At 31.9% G+C, this 20,705-nt stretch overlaps 1 protein-coding gene across 3 annotated transcripts in view; it reads left to right on the top strand.

The window, feature by feature from the left end:
• The window catches only part of LOC108904398 (muscleblind-like protein 1), a 771,591-nt gene that overhangs the window by 143,661 nt on the left and 607,225 nt on the right, over positions 1 to 20,705 (top strand). The gene's annotated exons all lie outside the window — the stretch shown is intronic.

The raw sequence follows: 20,705 nt of genomic DNA, 5'->3' as shown, positions 1-20,705 counted from the left end.
TACTTATGGCATTCTAACATCAGATCGATACATATTTTTTCTACTGTAATAGTTTAAAATTTAGTGTCTTTCGCCAATTTTAATAATACTTTAATACGAAGTTATATTTGCATTTTCTAATAGTTGCAACACTTGCAAAAAATTCTAGAATACATTACAACCTAGAATAAAAAAATTATTATTTCAGTTTATTTCAGTCATTCAGCTAAATATTTACTCCACAAAGAAGTTCAAAATTGAAGAATACATAATGTGTCCTATTGAAAGGAAATTATATAAAAATTGTTCCACATAAGATAATAAAGACTCTCCAAATGATGTTAACTTACGCTTAGTGTTCAACTTCCTCTGGGCATTATCTAAGATCAGTTTTGCAAATGGAACAGCTTTTGTATTATTGAATTTTTAATATCTCCTTGAATTTAAGGCCTATTTTGACACGATGCACATATATTTATGATTAGATATTTACGGGCATCAGCATTTTCTAGTTTTGCATTATATAGATAAATTGGTTTTCTGAAAAAGAATCATATAATAATTCTGATACATAAAGGCGCAAAACGTAATTTCTTTTCGATTTTATTAAGATATGTTCGAGTCTATTTTTTATGATGTAAGACATATTAGAGGCGGCTTTTTGTATGTTTAATAAGATATTGTTTCCACTTAAAAAATGGATGCCACATAATAGTCAGTGGTTAGTGTCGCACATTAGTTGGCCAACTAGATTCCCTGATCTAACAAAATCTGACAGTCTCGTGGGGATTTATAGAAAGTATACTTTAAACTTCGGCTCACACTGTAATGCAAGATATACCAAATCGTAGACAATTTGAACACTTATTATTGTACGTCTTTTATTATTTTTCTAATCATTCTCTGTGCTGTCTCGTATTAATTATTTTATAATTAGTATGCCATTTTTATGTTGTATGATTATATTTTTCATAAAAATAACGGTGGCTGGTACAGGAAATTTGCAAATTATAAATATTTTTCTAAAGTTTACGAGGCAACTTTTACGTTTTTTTTTTTCGATTCCAGTGATACTAAGGAACACGTATATGTTCCAAGAATTCAAACAGTAAACACTAATTTATTACCATTTTGGTGTTTTAAATAGCTTATAGTCTTTTCGCGAGTGATCCAAGTACTGTTAGCAAAGTTCTTGGTGGTCTTTGTAAGGTAAAAACATCGGCGCACAGTATCAAGATTATATGCAATGTTCTGACAACATGTTGCTTGAACGTCCGATTATTTTCCAGATTTGCCTCCCATTGACTTTTATGTGTTCCCTCAATGCTCATAAAATAAGTATGTTGCCGCTCAAGGAGGATATTCTATTCTTAACTTTTAGATAATATATTAAACAATCTTACGATTGTTTTTCTCAGGGAAACTACTTTACTGAGTTAGTAGCCTTGCTCCACAGTTATTATCAGAGGCCGATTTATTGAATTTCCTGTGAGATTTTTGAAAGTGATACGAAAATGAATGTCGGATTACATTATTATTATTATTATACCTCTACTTTCTATATTTTCTGTTTGTTTTGTTTTGTAATCTACTACAGTTTGTTTACTTATTTTATTTAAGAACTTAGTCATTTTTTAAGTTAAAAAATGATGCAAAATAACTTAGTTGTAGCAGCAACCACCAATACATAATGACCTGATTTATAACGATTAAACTATTTATTTTTCCAGCAGGAATTAGAAACTAGGAATGTATAAATGCATAATCTACTACTACCACTTATATGTTGCTTTCTTCATCGACTAGTTGTCTGGTAATCTCGCTGTCATTTCAGCTGGTCCAGATTTGTGCATTGCTTATTGTGATAGATATTATTACATCACAAAAATTCCTTGGTATTCGTGATTTAAAAATAATTAAAAATAAAAAAGTATGTTGTGCTTACCGTATATGACAAGTGCTTAGGATAGGGATGCTCAAAGACATAGTTTCATTAAAAAAAGTCGAACACACTGAAATATATAAAATTTTAGTATGTATGAACACTTTTATTTCATAGAAATTAGATGAATTCACCGTATTATTAAATTGTTTAATGTACCCATTCGCCTAAATGCAATAACTAAAATATAGGTAGGAATATTTTTTAACAAATACTTATAAGTTTTATTTTAGATTTTATTTTTGTTTCATCCTTTTAAATTTACTCAGAATAAAACTTAAGTACACAAATTGCACACATTAAAACACAGGGTGTGCCATTTAACACTCCCGCTGCCAATATCTCTGAAATGAAGAAATTTATTTTAGTTCCGGAAACTGGGGTTGTTAGGTTCCTCGAATAGCTTCAAGTTGAACTAGTTGAAATCTTTCTGTATAGACTGCATGGCGATACTGACTTTTTAAGAAATAATTTCATCTAGATCAATTTTTATATTGGCGCATATGATTTTTATTTCAACGATATTTTAAAATTTAGCTTAGTAGTAATCTTTTTTATTTTTTTTACAGTATAATTGGGTTTCCTATATGAGTATTCTGTCACCTTACGGTGCATTGATTATGAAAATCTCATGTCAAGCTTGAAAATACCTATATTACGTATGTCTTGTTATATCAACAGAGGTGATCAATGTGAGCATTAAATTGCAAAGACATTCTGTGCTTGTTATATTACTCAGAATGTTCCAAAATAACATGCAGATATTTTAAGAGGCTAAGACGACTTTGTGAAGAAAGCTTCATAAACATGTGGTCGAAAGTGGTGTAGGTTGTTCAAAGTCGGATTCCGAAGGTGGTTTTCTTTTAATATTTTCGAAACCTTTAAAGATACGTAAATGAAATTTAGCAGATGTACTAAACTTTTATGCATTGCACTGTAAGATGAGATATAGTGATAAAAAAATTGCCACAGGCGGATTAAAATGATGGGGATGCGTAGTGTTATTTTTTTGCATGGCTAAGTTTTTAAATTATTTTATAAAAAAATTTGAAAATTTTTACACCATTGTAGGGTTTCAACTGAACACTCTGTATATTGAAAAGCATTTTAGGTTACATGTGTACTTGCAGTTTTCTTCATATCATCGCCTTAGCAACGATTCATAAAATATCTACATGTTGTTTTGGAACAATATACATTAATATGTTGATCGATAGTTTCTTTCAGTTGCCAGTTTTAGAAAGTAGTTTTTTGGCCAGCTTCCTACAAAATTTTAATAAAAACGCTTTCACAATAATCCATCGTCCCGCGTACTTATCAACAGGTAACCCCGTCCTGGCTTTTGGCTAGCGGAACTCGATTTTTGTTCTTTTTTGGAAACTTCCCGCCTCGTCGCCTCCACGTCTTATCTGGCCTAGTTTTCATACCGCATAAGTGGTGCATAGCACAATAATAGACTTTACTTTTTGACTGCCTGCGGGATAGATGACCCCCTTTCTGGTTTGGCTCCCGTGATTACGGTTTATTTCCATACGCGCGAGACCAGAAGATTGATGGAAGCAAATGTTTATTACTAGCTGCATGCTTCCAAACGGGCACTGCTAAAAATAATGCGGATGAATCAGAGTTGTGCGGCAGTGATTCCGATGTGGTTGATTTGTAACCCATAAGCAATGTTTTCGTTTTGCTTGGATTAACGCGTAGGGATGATTAATAGGAGCACGAATTATTAGAATTCTTAGTACTGAGAACTGGACATATGGTTTCAAGTTTGTATGATTTAATATGTTCAAAGGAGACAATTATCAGAATTATACAGGGTGGTCCGAATTTTATGCAGGAAACTTCCAGGGCTGATAGATCTCTTTAAAATAATAGATGTTTGCCTTATAAACATAGGTCTGGAACGGTCTCGTTTTATAGATACAGGGTGTTGAAGTTGTTAAAAAAAATTAATTTTTTGTTTATATCTCCGTAATCTATTAACCGATCTGAACAAAATTTGGTACAGATAATGTATGACAGTAGGCCTTGCATTCTCTAAAATATGAGCTCTAAAGGATCGACCAGTGGTGTACACCTGGACAGGGTCACCCTTTTTTTATAAAAAAAACCTACGCCACTGTATTTTTTACAAGCTATTGTAACGGATTTATATTCTAATGTACAAAATACGTAAAAAAGGTAACGTGAGTTTTTTCCCTAAAGTTCACCGTTCTGAAGTTATTCATACGAATACAATCTCCTTGTGGCGAATACTTCTAACCATACTTAATATTACAAGAATATTTATGTATATGCTTAAAAATAAGTGCAATTTGTAAGCACATCAACAAAATTCTTTACACTCGTCGCTCTCATCTTTTGGATTAAAACGATATTTGGAAAATCACGACGGCGCAATGAAAGGCACAGAAATGAAATTTTAAGAACATTGGGGTGAGTAAATCGAAAATTTGAAAAGTTCTACATAAGGATGGTAGAAATCCGTACTATTTACAACCTGTGCAAAATTTACTTCCGGGAGATGTAGACACACCTGAATTTTTGTTAGCACATAATCCAGAATTCTTACTAGAAATACTTTGGACCGATGAGGCTACGTTCACAAGGCGAGGGGTAGTAAATTTTCACAATATTTGGTCACAAGAAAATCCTCGTGAAATTCGGATAAGATCTTTTCAACGAAATTTCTGGCTCGGAATAATTCGGACTTTATTTCTTGTCACCCCATCTAAATTCCCAGCATTTCTAAACTTTCTAGAAAACCATCTATTTGAATTATTAGAGGATGTTCCATTAAATATACCACAAAATAGCTGGATACAAATGGATGGTGCTCCTGCGCATTTTAGGAGAATAATACAATAATGGCTTAAAAATTATATGGGGCGATGGATAGATTGAAGACCAAATGCCAATGTCAACCATAATGGTGCAGAGAATCCAGTCTCTTGGCCAGCCAAATCGCCAGATCTAAACCCCCTGGACTTCTACGTTTGGGGTTACCTATCTGAAAAGTAAAGTTTACTCTACTCCACCACAACTACTACCTACAGCGAATAGAAGACGGGTGTAATGAATTAAAAGAAAACCACTACATGATATTAGTTAGGTAATTCCATTAATCATTAATAGAATGTATCGATGTGGATGGTTCGCATTTTGAACAATTGGTGCAAATACGTAACGTTAATTTCATTTCTTGTTTAATTGTCGTTGCTTGGTAAATGTATTTTTATTATTATTTTCATTTAAATTGTTCTTATTTGTAAAGATAGTGAATTAAGCCTCCAGGAGAAACTAAAATACACTAGGAACACTACCTCACAGGTGATGTGGAAATAATTTTGTTGATCTGCTTACAAATTGCTCTTACTTTTAAGCATAAACATAAATATTCTTGTAATATTATGGTTTGAAGTGTCTGCCACAAGGGGATTGTATTGGTATGAATAACTTGAGAATGGTGAATCTTAGGGAAAAAATCAAGTTACCTTTTTTACGTATTTAGTGCATTAGAATATAAATCCGTTACAATAACTTGCAAAAAATACAGTGGCGTAGTTTTTTTTTATAAAAAGAGGTCGACCCCTGTCCAGTTGTACACCACTGGGTTGAAGTTTTAGAGCTCATATTTTTAGGAAATGTAAGGTCTACTGCCATACATTATCTGTACCAAATTTTATTAAGATCGGTTGATAGATTCCGGAGATATAAACAAAAAATCAAATTTTTTTAACAACTTCAACACCCTGTATCTCTAAAACGAGGCCGTTCCAGACCTATGTTTATAAGGCAAACACCTATTATTTTAAAGAGATCTATCTGCCCTCGAAGTTTCCTGCATAAAATTTGGACCACCCTGTATTTTGTAGAAATACTGCAATTTTTTCTGTATTCTTTGTCTTGTGCTCGTAAATCTACTTTGTCTTGTGCTCGAGCATCTACAGTCTACAGTATTGTTTTTTGGTCAAAATTGACAAAAAATGTTCAAATAAATTAGAGACCAATTTTTTAAGTATATTAATCACTGTTTGGGACTTTTTGCTTATATTTATATATATTTAAGTGTTTTACCACTTGATTTTGGGCGTCAGTTTTAAGGAAATGGTCTCAAATAGAAGATAGCAAAATCTACGTACAACGCATCAGAATGCATTATTCTCTTGTGCGTTTATATACCTACATAGCCTAAGTAGATTACACTATATTGTGCAGTTTATGCAATATCAAAAAAAAATCAATAATTATATGCTTCTAGTAGGTACTAGTCCCAGTACACATTTTTGGTTATTAATAACGCATATTTACAGAGGATATTACAACATTTCATAACGACCTTGAAACAAAAAATTTCAATTTTTTTTTGCCTTTGGAAAATGCAACTGCTTGATGTATATCATGACAGACTGACTGATGGTAATCGAAAAATTGTACTAAATCACTCGGTTTTCGAGTAAAGTTAAAAAGTATATCATCTCAATTATAACAAAAGACGACACGTTCAAGAAAGCTGTGATTACATTCATACAGGTATACCCAAAAATAAGTACCGAAATACACATATTTTTGTACCGTATTTTGTATCCATAAAATTAACTCTAATGAACTTAAAAGAATGTGTTATACAGGGTGTCCCGAAATTCATGCAACAAAATTTGGTCAGATTCTTAAGACAAATTTAAGGGACCCTTATTTTTTATTTTTGTCAAGTGGCCCCCTTTTTCGGAGTCATAGTATTGTCCTCTGAAGTCCGCCCCTATGAATAATCTTTATGTTATATCTCGGAATCCTGTTGTACGAGAATCACTAAATTTGGTACACGGGGGTTTTATGACATGTGGAATCTGATGTTGCTACGTTTTTTGGCGGGGAGCCACCTTAAGACAATTTTTCGTGGGCCCCTTTGTCTTTGGAGCCAAAAAAAATTGGTAGCATATTTAAATTTCTTAAAAATTATCAGTCCACTAGAAAGGAAAGCCATTAAATTTAGAATTTTTTTTGTCTCTTTATACTTTTTTTTTGTAAAACGCAACGTTTTCGAGAAAAAATTCAAAATGTGATCGAATGCATATCGTGATTCGCCATTTTCCTCAAAAACATTGCGTTTTACGAAACAAATATCAAGAGACAAAAAAGTTTCTAAATTCAATGGTTTTCTAGCAAACTAATAACTTTTTAAAAAATCAAACTTGCGACCAAATTTTTCTGGTTCCAAAGACAAGGGGGCCCACGAAAAATTGTCTTAAAGATATTCCCCGCCAAAAAGCGTAGCACTGTGAGATTCCACAAGTCATAAAACCCCTGTGTACCAAATTTAGTGATTCTCGTACAACTTGGTTTTGAGATATAAAAAAGACTCTTTAGGGGCAGGTTTCAGGGGGCTGTAACTCCGAAAGAGGGGGGCAGTTGGAAAAAAGAAAAAATACGGGTCCCCTAAATTTGTCTTAAGAATCTATGACCAAATTTTGTTGCATGAATTTCGGGACACCCTGTATTATATGAATTCAAGGAAATAACTCATAATTTTTGCTAACCTAAATGCTACGTATTAGCAGTAATTAGTTCCAAATTTTGTTATTTTTTTGTGTTTTATTAACTCAACCAAACGTTTTGGCTTATGCTCCAGAGACGGATAATAAAAGTTAAAGGAAACCGTATTGTTTTTAAAATTAAGAGGTTTTCGGTTAAAAAAAAATTGGCGGAAGTTGTCTCATGAATCTCATGAATTAAATGTGGTGTTAAAATTTTGGCACTCCGTTTATAAGTAAATATTTTAAACCACCCTGTGTTTAATTATTGGTTTGTATTCAATAGTAAGTATGTATTACTAATAAATTATTAAATTAAATTATTATTAATTAATAAATAATTAATTATTAATGATTAAATATAGCACTTAATTAATTAATTAATTAAATTAATTAAATAAGTTTACAGACACGAAATAATTCGTTTTTCTTTACATTTGTTACTTTTTTAATTTTTAGAGTACTTAAAACTCGTTGGACGACGTTTTACTTTTAGCAAAGGTTTCAAGGGCGATCATTTTTTTTGTTGCATTTTTCAAAAATTAAAAAAAATCGACTTTATCTATGAAAAGTGAGTTTCGCGCAATCCAGTTTTTTTTGTAACTCTACAGACTGCTACACTGAAAGAAATGGGCTTATTATACTGTTTATCTAGAATAATGTGTATAGCGCATATTAAAACTTTTATAACCAATATACAACTTTTATTAAAAAAAGCAATCATCTCTATACTCATTATTCAATCAGTTTAACTGGAAGGTGCTTAATACACCTTATGCATCTATGAAATAAAGGTTATAATGAATTACTTATACATTATTAGGTGTTCCAATTGTATAGTAGGGAAGATTTGTTGTATACAGACCAGTATCCGAATTTGTATATAACAATTGTATTAACAGAATTATTCGTTCTTATACTGAATATGTTTCCGTTTTTAACGTGTAAAACGCATCTTATAATGGTTAAGTGATCGTCACCTCTCGGTGCATAATCGGTTATGATCGTTGTTAAGTTATATTCATAGTCTTGTAATAATAATCATATGTCAGACCCGAGAGCGAAGTGCGCCGACTCAATAAGAAACCTGGCTATTCCAGCCGCTGATTTAGGGTTCGCCGCACGAGCTCATCCCTTCTAAGATTTCAGTAGCATGCTATGCATGAAGCAGAACGGTACTCAACTATCTTATACAGTCCACTTTTATTGTCCATACATGTTCAATCATTGTCAAAATAAACACACAAAACCACAACGTCTTTATTATCTTTACTCAAGAAGAGAAAATACAACAATCGTAAAATTTCCGACAGTCCGCTGTGCATCGACTTACACACGTCTAGTTTGATGAAAATGGACAGTATATGCACATGTTTTGTGGGATACATGATCATATCGCGTTGTGTGAAATGGAAAATTATTATGTAAGTATCTAACTGTTTTATGGCTTGTAATTGTTTTGTTTTTTCAAATGTAAATCTTGTCTAAATCTTAAAAATTATTATTTTGTAGGTCCTATTAGAAATCGCTGATGTTAAGTTTTACATAAGATGGAGGAACAGAAGGTTAACGGTGACAAAGAAGAGCATGGGTATAAAGTCAATCAACCAGAGGAAATAAAATTATATGGAAAGAAGCTCAACCTTTCTGGGGATGCTTCATTCTTAAGGTGGAAGAGTTATAGTGCAAATTCTCATGTAATACAAGAAAATACGGGTGCATCGTTGCTAAGAAAATAAACTGGACAGTTTTGGGAGCGATTTGTCATCATTTTTAATGCTTAAAAGTATGTTTTATGTATGTTTACATTAGAACCTTAGCTTGTAATTACAGTTATCCAATAAAATTTCTGAAAACTTAATGACATATGTTTTTAACTCATACAGAGTATACAACAGTTTAATACATTTATTATTATAAAACTTATAACCAGTACTAGATGTTCTAATAACGATATGGAACACTTTAATAACAGTTATTGCTATTATTTCGTAAAGGGTATAAAAAACGTTGTATACTAGTTATACAATAATTTAATAAAGAATAAGGTTTATAGTCACTATACAACTGTGCTAGCAATACGCGTTTTATATCCAATATTCACCTGTTTAACTGTCACATATAGTATACAATGGTCTTATAATGGTATATAGAATTCTAATAAAGAATAAAACGCATTTCTTTCAGTGTACAAAGAGCTTAAATGGGGTTCAAGTTGCATAATCAGAGGACCAACAATAAGCCTCTAAAAAATCAAGGCTAACTGACTTCAGAAATCTGAATAAATTTGGTTTTCATTGCAGGGTACAGGCTAAAGAGTAATACATATAAACAACTTAATATAAAATGTAAAAAAAATACTGAGTATAATCGTACGATTTTCATTCGTAAAATATAGTAGAGTATCTGGTTTTTCTTAATGACATATTATCGGACAAATACCACTGAAATGTTTTATTTTTAATGGAACGACGTGTATATTTTAACGGTATTGATTTTCTTCTTTTATTAAAGTTACCTTTCCAACAATATATTCTATACCTATAGAAATTATTTTTCTCACGTATTACTGTGGAAAACTTTTTTTCGACAGGAATAAATAATTATTTCTTCCGAAGTGAGAATGCTTTCAGTGGCAAACAAAATTTAAACGTAATAATAATTTTAACTCAGTTTATTCAGGATCTGCCCATGTAATTGCATTTTCATAATTAAAATGGACCGAATGATATTCTATTAAAGCGTCCCTAATCGTCTCAAAATGCCATTTTAAATAAGCACAGTACACTTGAGACATTATAAATTCAGCAGCTCAGCTTAAAAAATGTGCTACCGGAACATTATTCATTTACGAGGGTCACTCGAGAAGTCACTGGCTTGACTCGAACATGAGTCCGTTGATAAAGTACTATTTTGGGGCAAAATCTCTTTAATCAATTTTAATGTTTGAATTTTCGATACATTTTCGAGCATTTAATTAATTTTCACATATTGTGGACATAATATTACCTCATTATCCCAATACTTTTGTCTAAAATATTACAAAAACAGTTGTTTTTTTTATAAATCACTTACCTACATATTTTGAATAGGTACTCGTAATGAATAAAATTGAAATTTCGGACAATAGGGTTAGGTACAGCGAGGTGGAAACTTCAGGCAGGCGAATGATTTCTTTGTCAGAGGTGTACGAATTATAGAAGTGAGATATAGGTAGTGGCTGTTTTATTTAAGGAAAGTTTCCTCATGGCTACTGGTTTGCAGCTCGAACTTCAGTTAAATAAGTTTTCAGAAAATGTCAAAATTTGCTTGATAAAAACTAGCAACTAAACTTCATCATACACTGAAAGAAATGCGCTGTATTCTTTATTAGAATTCTATATGCCCTTATAAGACCATTGTATACTATATGTGACAGTTAAACAGGTGAATATTAGATATAAAACGCGTACTCCAGTTTATTTTCTTAGTAACGATGCACCCGTATTTTCTTGTATTACATGAGAATTTGCACTATAACTCTTCCACCTTAAGAATGAAGCATCCCCTGAAAGGTTGAACATCTTTCCTTCTAATTCTATTCCCTCTGGTTGATTGACTTTATACCCATGCTCCTCTTTGTCACCGCTAGCGTTCTCTTCCTCCATCTTATGTAAAACTTCCATCAGCGGTTTCTAATAGGGCATACCTACAAGATAATAATTTTTAAGATTTAGACAAGATTTACATTTGAAAAACAAAACAATTACAAGCCATAAAACAATTAGATACTTACATAATTTTCCATTTCACACAACGCGATATGATCATGTATCCCACAAAACATGTGCATATACTGTCCATTTTCATCAAACTAGACGTGTGTAAGTCGATGCACAGCGGACTGTCGGAAATTTTACGATTGTTGTATTTTCTCTTCTTGAGTAAAGATAATAAAGACGTTGTGGTTTTGTGTGTTTATTTTGACAATGATTGAACATGTATGGACAATAAAAGTGGACTGTATAAGATAGTTGAGTACCGTTCTGCTTCATGCATAGCATGCTACTGAAATCTTAGAAGGGATGAGCTCGTGCGGCGAACCCTAAATCAGCGGCTGGAATAGCCAGGTTTCTTATTGAGTCGGCGCACTTCGCTCTCGGGTCTGACATATGATTATTATTACAAGACTATGAATATAACTTAACAACGATCATAACCGATTATGCACCGAGAGGTGACGATCACTTAACCATTATAAGATGCGTTTTACACGTTAAAAACGGAAACATATTCAGTATAAGAACGAATAATTCTGTTAATATAATTGTTATATACAAATTCGGATACTGGTCTTTATACAACAAATCTTCCCTACTATACAATTGGAACATAAAGTCTATAACACCTAATAATGTATAAGTAATTCATTATAACCTTTATTTCATAGATGCATAAGGTGTATTAAGCACCTTCCAGTTAAACTCATTATATAATGAGTATGGAGATGATTGCCTTTTTTAATAAAAGTCGTATATTGGTTATAAAAGTTTTAATATGCGCTATACAAATTATTCTAGATAAACAGTTTAATAAGCCCATTTCTTTCAGTGTAGCATCTAGTCTAGACCTAACAAACGTGGATAAATTTCGAATATTATAAAATAATACCCTTGCCCTAAGAAATGCAACAACTAATAATAATAAAATGTCGGTTAGAATGTTTTAAATAAAGACTGTATAGCATTTTATAATGTATATTTCCGCATTAATTATACATATACACCATAAATACCTCCTCGAGAGTTCTCTTATTATAGTACAACTAATAGCAAAGTACTATCTTAATGATCTATTTTGTTATTTTATTTTCTTTGGTGAATATTCGATAAAAATAGTTAATATTTATAGAAAGTAATTGCACTTTTTGCTTGTAAATTTGTTTTGAAAGGATACAGGTTGTTGCTAGAAGAGAATTATAAGTTTTATTATATTTATGTGATAATATATGGCGTAAACATTTATGTTGTAAATATCGTTTTTAATTAGCCTTCTTTCCATAGGTACCCTTTCAAGAAATTCCACGTTTTACGTTTCTATGTACCAGTTTTCCGTGTCGTAGATTTTTTAGTGAACACCGTAAGTGTTGTTATATGACCCATATTAAATGAGTTTTGTTCAGCGGCAGACTTGGCCTTTGGTAAAATATCTCTAAGACGTAAAGTACCCCCGGTGAAAGACGAGAAAATAAATTTTATAACACAAAAAAGCTTTTCGGCTTTGAATAGATGCATATCCCTTGAAGACATTCATATTTCCTCAGATGCCGCAAGCTGTGTTTTAAAACCTATGGGCAAAAACCTTGTGAAACACAGAGTTGTCACTTAAGTTGCCTACGGACTTGCTACATTTGATTTAAAATTTGATTATTGCGTCCATTAAAAGAGGGTGGGTTAAGTAAGAGAATAATAGTGTTTCGGGATTACTATTATACCATACTTATAATTTGTTTTTAGTTAATTAAAATGTTCACAAACGCTTCTTTTCTAAGATTCAGGGTGTCGAAATTGAAACAATATTTCTGAAATATATCTGATGATAACATAGATACATAGATACATAGATTACATAGATCAACTTGGGCTGATCATTCATGTAATGAAAAGTAAAAATTTGTGAAATTTGTGAAACGAGAGTTATTGTCAGTAACTAAGAATTCAACGCCACTGGGTGTTTTGGAAATTTTTTCACTGCTTGTGAAATCCTATCCTATTTGTAAGAAAAAAAGGAAACTATGTTTGATTTATTACTTTTGATTATTTCATAAAAAAATGTATACGATATCTTGTTCTAGAAATACAATTTTAATTCTAAAAAAAATGATGCAGATATTTCGTCTTTTTAATGTCTCTAATAAAATTCAAACTTTTTACGCCAATAATAATTCAGTTTTAATGATACATATACCTGTTTCTATATTTACTGAAATGTTTAGTAATGCATATAATGGCTATGTTTTAAAAAAATAGTAACTAGAAAATTATTGATTTTCTTCGAATTAGTATGAGTTACAGTGATCCAATACAGTTAGAAGAAGTAAACGCATCTAGGATGTGATGAAGCGTAACGTTGAACTAAAGCAACTTACTTTAAATTTTCGCATTGAAAAATCACGCAGAAGATGTAAACATAAGAAATTGTACTTTTCCTATTTTGTTCAGCAAATTTGTAAAGATATCCAATAATTGTGATTAATGCATGTGTAAAAGCATTATGTGGAGTGTTTATAGTACCGTATGCGATATATTCAAAAGACGGCTAAAATTCAGGAAACGTAAGATAAATATCCGAGGTAAGAATATGCTTTTTTCCTTATTTTGAATGTATTGTTAGTTTTCTTATACACTGAAGAAACTTTATATAACTGGTACTATGAAGATATGTTGTTTCTAAAGTGCTTACAATTAGATTTTCTAAAATGCTGGACAAAAACTTGCACCCCTTAAGATTTATATTTTTTCAGGTTTCAACATCTTGTAGCTTGTAACTTTTTTCCTATTTTGACCACTCGAATTCGAATTTGAAATTGAACAAATTAATTCTAAAACATTTGTACATTTTAATTTTTTTCCCGATTACTATACCCTGTGATCATGAACTCCATTCGAAAAGTTCCTCTTTAAAAAGACTGATTTTCCTAAAGGAAAAGGGAAGTAATTAGCGAAGTTATTAACGCTTCACTTTGACTTTTGACAATTCAAAAAAAATTTATCGTGTTCAGGCGTCTAAACTCAACTATATCATTGGAAAAAAATAAGGGTGTACGTTTTTTTTTCGATTTTTCCGAAATTTTCCCGACCAACCCTCTACCTCTACATGTAGCACACCAAATTAAAAGGAAATACCTAAGCGTTCAAATGATCCAATAAACAAAGGTGGTTGCCATTTAAAACAAGCAACCCTGTCCCCCTCTCGCCGCCACTGGTTACATTTTTGAAAATTTAATTTCACCGAATTTCATGCCTAAAATATTGTTAGTTTCCCGAAATGTGCATGACTTGAGACACACTGTACTTGTTTCATATTGTAAAATATTCCAAATCTAATAATAGTATCTGCTTGTCTAAAAATGTTTATTTCTACGTAAACATATAATGTTAAAATTTTCTAAATGTTTGAGATATTTTTATATGCTACGGCAGTACATTTGTCTATCTATGAACAATACATAATTTCCCCTGGTGTATTTGAAAAAAAAAATGCAAACTCTACAACCCATCTTTATTTATAGAAATTATAAACGTTTGTAGGCCGTTACATAAAAATTATTTGCTACTTGTAAAAAATATCTTGGAGTTGTATCTTATAAATAGAATGCAAAATAGTCTATAAATCTTTCAGCGAGCATTTGCTTGGGTGAAACTCCGTCATCCGTTATTGTCGGTATTACGGCCTTTTTGGTTTGCTGTCTGACGTAGATATATGATGGTGAATATTTGAAATTTATTTGTTTTTAATTCTGTCGCGCATTTGATACCTACGTGTTTTTTCTGACAAAAACAAGTTGGTGGACATCTAGATTTGTAGAGACTTTATTTATATGAATCAATGAACCAATTATTGCATGTCACAAGAAGACTTGAACTCGAAGAACTTTTATGTGGGATGTATGTCATGTGAAATGGGAAAATCTAATATATTTGTCTAAAACTGCTTTGATTTATTTTTTTACAGTTGCCTTATTCAAAAGTATCTTTCGCTTGAAAGCTTCGTAAATTGTAAATGCTTTTCTAAACTATTATTGAGATTATATATCTACAATTTAAAGCAAAAGTCACCTCATAAAAAATAGCCAGTCGGTTGTAATAACTTTTTCCTCTACTGATTTTTCGGTCTTTCAAGATTCTATAAGGTCCTATAAGATGAAATCTCCTTTGTCCTTAATAGATCTAGTTTATTAGTTTTATTTTGAACCACCACGTTAAGTCCGTCGGGCTTTCTCTAAATAAACATTTTACAATTTAAAGGCGGAGTTTCAGGACACAGCCTTTTTAAAATATCGCATAGCTACTAAAGTGCGTGTCTACTTCCTCATTGTAATCATATTAGCTGTTGAAACAGATACCCATTTAATTTTGTCAACTGACTCAGTGCCGTGCTTATCTATTTTTATTTGTCAGCTGAACTATCATTAATTTTGTTATGTTGACATTAATATTGAGGTCATACCTTGCTTCTACTGTATTAATTTCATCTAGGTAATATCATAGATTTAATTCTACTATGTAATTACTAACTACTATAGTCTCAAGCTGTCTAGTTGACTACTATTATTAAAGTTTTTTCCTTTCATTTTATTTTATCTTTTCAGGTAAGATAATAAAAATACAAGATTATCACACGAAAATATAAAGTGTGTCCGCTAATTTTACCGACAACGTTAGACTGCATATTCACGACCATACATAAATACGATCTACGAAAATAAAAAATTCTGGCTTTTGAGCTACAAGCCTTCAAAGTTGTCAATTTAATTAATAATTTCACAACCCTTTTACCGACCACGTTAAAATTTGGCACATTTATTTGGACTATTATCGCGTATTATTTCCTAAAGTTTTAGTCAAATCGATATACCTACTGGGTGATAGTACATCGATTTGAGTAAAGCTTTAGGAAATAATACGCTATAAGAGTCCAAATAAATGAGCCAATTTTTAATGCGATCGGTAAAATGGTTATGAAGATATTAATTAAATTAGTTTTGACAACTTTGAAGGCCTGTAACTCAAAAACCAATAAGTTTTTTATTTAACTTTTTTTCGTAGATCGTATTTATTTATTTATCGGCGTGAATATGTAGTCAAACGTTATCGGTGAAATTTGCGGAAAGAATTTGGAAAATCCTTACAAATTTGGCAAACAAGTTGAATTAATTAGAATATTTGGCTGTTTATAATTATATAATATTATAATACAATGATTGCAATAAAAATCTATTTTTCTCTGTAACAGTGAAATGTCTAACTCTTTGAAAATAAATGAAGGGAGTTTCAGAAAACATCTGCGCTTTGCCAAAATTTCTATTGAAATGTTGTTAAGTTATCCTAAACCAATAAAAAAAGTGAAGACCGATAACTTTTTAAAGAAACTACAAGGCGCGTTCCAAAGTAAACAGGACTTTTCAAAAATAGGCATTTCTGGCATTGGCAAGGTAGATTCGTCACTGGTGTACTGTCAAAATTTAATGACATTTCGACAAATAGAAGCCTTCGAGCATATACTACTGGAAGTAGCATGCATTGCGAAAAGTGTGGCTGAGCGTGCGAGAGAGACAGACAGTATGTCAGTACTTGCCGTCTCACTCTAGCACGCACGCTATTGGTTGGAAATGAATGCTCGCGCCCATTGGCTCCCGGAGGTCTCCCGTCGTTGAAGCGAAGAATGAGACCACATGTATTGAGATACTGTCTGTCTCTCTCGCACACTCAGCCACACTTTTCGCAATGGCATGCTACCTCCAGTAGTATATGCTCGAAGATAGAAGCGGAATTTTTGCATATGAAGTGACGGAATGTTTGTGTCATCGGTACAAAAATGAGTATCGAATTTTTAAACTTGGTAAAACTTACCGAAACATTTTAATTGATGAACCAAGTTTATGGTGACGATTGTTTATCCCTTGGCAGAGTTCATGAGTGGTATTAGCGGTTTAAAAACTGTTGGGAGGATTAATGAATGATATTGACCAACGTGATACGTGATAACCGCAGATTTCATCAAAACTGCATGAATTCATCAAAGACAAGCCAAAATCTTCATTGAAATTCATGGAATTGTAATTGAGTACCTATCTAAAATACATCATTTTATCGCATTTTTTCTAAACATTTGGGCTACCGAAAAGTTAAAAGTTTGTTCCGCACCAGTTGACTAACGACCAGAATTGCTCAGAATTCAAGATTCGAAGGACATTAACAAGGAGGCCAGAAAGGACAAAAACTTCCTTTACAACTGGTGATTGGTGACTGGTGATTGAAGATGATGTTTTCTATCCAAAAACTAAGCGTCAAAGTGCTGATTGGATGGCGTCAGACGAGCGAAAACCTAAAAAATCTCGTTTGGAGAAATAAAATGTGAGGACAGTGTTGATTCGCTTTTACGAAACCGAGGGCGTTGTCTACAAACAGTTCGTTCCGCTGGGTCAAACTGTTAAGGCACAATTCTACCTTGACGTTTTGAAGCCTTTGGTGCATCGTATTCGGACAGAATATCACGCAGAAGGAAGTTTGTTGCGCGATCGACCCTTATGGCCGATTTTTTAACTAAAAATCGCATTTAGCTATCAATCACTCCCCGGAAAAATGTATTTGCTGATGAAAGGAAAGCGTTCCGTGGACGTAAAAACCATCCAAAAGGCTTGCATCGATATCCTGAAGGACATCCCGAACGACGATGCAAATCGTTGTATTAAGTCGGAGGGGACTATTTTGAATAAAATAAACAGATTTTACCAAAAAAACTTTTTGTTCTTATTTTTAAAAAGTCCTGTTTACTTTAGAAAGTACCTTTTAAATTGTACTAAGGTAACTTGATCTCTTTCGGACGCCTTGTTGTTTTAAAAATATTTCGAAATGTGTCACTTTTATTGTCTTTCATAGTACTATAAACATTATTTTGACAAAATTTGGATTATAGGACATTATTCCTCAGTCGTTTACTCTATATTTCGTTTTTCTAGGCAGCCGTAATTAGTTTGCGTAATTTGCCGAGATGAAGAAAAGTCAAGAGAATGAAATATTTTGGGGAAAAATTAAAATATTTTATTCTCTGTGTGCAAGCTATCAGTTTGTAAATGAACAACAATTACATTTTACACCAATAATACTGTAAATTGGCAATTGTTTTATTTAAAAAATTACCTGTTCTTGATTCATTCAACTGAATCTTTATGGGCACATGATATGTACCTACATCTCAGAAGAGCCTATTTCAAGTGTTATCACATGAAAAAGAAATTTAATACGGCTTTTATCAGAATAACCAAAGATACATCAAAACATTTATTGTTTTGCTCAAATTTTGTCAATTCAATACTTTGGCAGAATTGGACAAGGTGGCTCATATTTCTCTTTTTTATTATAATTTATCTACTTGTCTGAATACATTCCGTGGTATGCATATGCTGAAGTTGACCGAAATAAATGACTGACTGCCCTCGAAAAATTGTTTTTCTACAAAACTGTTAAAAGTGGGCTTTTTAATTGTCATTTTTGATGTTAAAAATGTCATTTTTAAAGTAAGTTACTTTTAACACTAGTGTTAAAAGTAAATCAAACAGCACTCGTTGCTACGAAAATTTTGGTTCATAAACACTGCGATCTGTGTGGTATTTTTTGATTTCTTATTTTTATTGAGTTTAAAGTTCTTCCGCTCGTTTTTTAATCATCTTCACTCACAAAATAAAATCTTACTTATATCATAAATAGCTATAATGTAATATAGTACCATTTTATGCAAAAATTGCGTTTTTTAAATTGACATTAATTTTATTTTTTTATTGAATATTTTCATTCCATATGACTTTCTAGTTTTACAAAATATTCTGTCTACATTTTATCCTTTCAAATGTCTTAACAACAGAGGGGTAAATCGAAATAAAAAGTGAATTACGGGCCATCTTGTACCTTACAATATTTAATACGATTTCATCTCTTCTCGTTTCTGCTTATTCAAGTTAAGAGTATTTGGTTAAAAACGAGTATGTCGTAAAGTGCGATTTCAGCGTACTTAACAGTAAAACATATAATTTCAGTGGGGGATTGCACCATTAACTGCGATATTTTACGCTTATTAAATTGTCGGCATACTACATTATATTACGAGTATAACACGCATTTGTTTATGTAGCAATATCTGCGTTATGAAATCGCGATTCGCACGGCTCTCCGACTGATTTCAACGTGATCTTATACAAACATATATTTCGCTCTTGATTCCAAATGAGTCTATTAATACTAGATGTAAGCGACTGCTCGGTCTCCGACCGGTCTGGAATAAATCAGAACATCTGCGTAATTTTAAATGGAGCGTAACCGAGATGTCTACAGAACTGGCTGAACTAGACTAGACTACAGCGAATTCGAAGTTGGAGGCGCGCTTAGCAGCTATTTCTATGAGTTTCTTAAACTTTTAGCATCAGTTTGAGGCCATAAAGAGACATAAAGGACTATTCGCTTATTTTTCAAGCTGAAAACCCCATTAATGTAAATAATAGATTCTTCTGATAATGTATGATATTGAAGTAATGTAGAAGTATGTTTCAATATCTTAAATTATTATAAAAACGAAATATTTACCAAAACGTTACAAATACGTGCAAATGCAAGGGATCTATTCTTATTCCCAGTTTGAATTACTGAATTTAGTGCACGTCTTTAGATATTGATCGGTCTTATTTATATTCATAAATACAGTGGATTATGTTAACTTACCGTTTCATTGGAGTTTAAACATTAAACGATGTTGATAATTGAAACAAACTATTTCTTTTGAAAAAGATATGGGTATAATGTTTCTTAAATATGATAGACGAATTGACATTATAAAAAACATGATCGTGGCATTTTTTAGTTTAATTGCAAAATCTTGTCCTTTATCAAAATGTTCTAAAGCAAACATTTTTGTAATAACTATCATTCTTTGGTTTTTTTTATAGATAAAAAATTAAACTTTTTTAATAAAAGTTACTCAATATAACTTCATTAATAATGGAAATGCCATGTCTGCCAAATTTGGGACTGGGATTTTCACTGATTTCGAAAATATTTGAAAAATTGTCCGCAAATTTTGCCCAGGGATGACTACCTATGTGCACCTGGCACCTGACTTCAAAATTTAATTTTGTTAAACTCTTATAGATTTTCGTGTGTAGTTGTTTGTAGTAACAATATTTTCGTTTGTAGTAGCTCAAGAATAAAGTTATATGGCCTATAAAAAACCCATCTCCCCAATTTGTCCGCAGATAAATCTAATGCTACATAAAATCGTTTGTAATTGATTGTAGTAAACGAATTTTGGTTTGTATTAGCACGAAAAAAAAGTTAGAAGTATTTTCAAAATTTGCAATATATTGCCATTAGTAAATTTAGAAAGCACTTCCAATTTCAAGTTTATTGGTGTATAATAACTTCTATACGTCAAATTATGTTTTTAAAATTGTTTAAAGTTGTTTTTAGTTGCACATATTTCGTTTGTAGTTCAACGAAAAC

Source organism: Anoplophora glabripennis, unplaced genomic scaffold (genome assembly GCF_000390285.2).
Source record: "Anoplophora glabripennis isolate ALB-LARVAE unplaced genomic scaffold, Agla_2.0 scaffold91, whole genome shotgun sequence".
Classification (NCBI taxonomy): domain Eukaryota; kingdom Metazoa; phylum Arthropoda; class Insecta; order Coleoptera; family Cerambycidae; genus Anoplophora; species Anoplophora glabripennis.
Note: the sequence above shows the minus strand (reverse complement) of the source record. Positions and strands in the feature narration are given on the sequence as shown.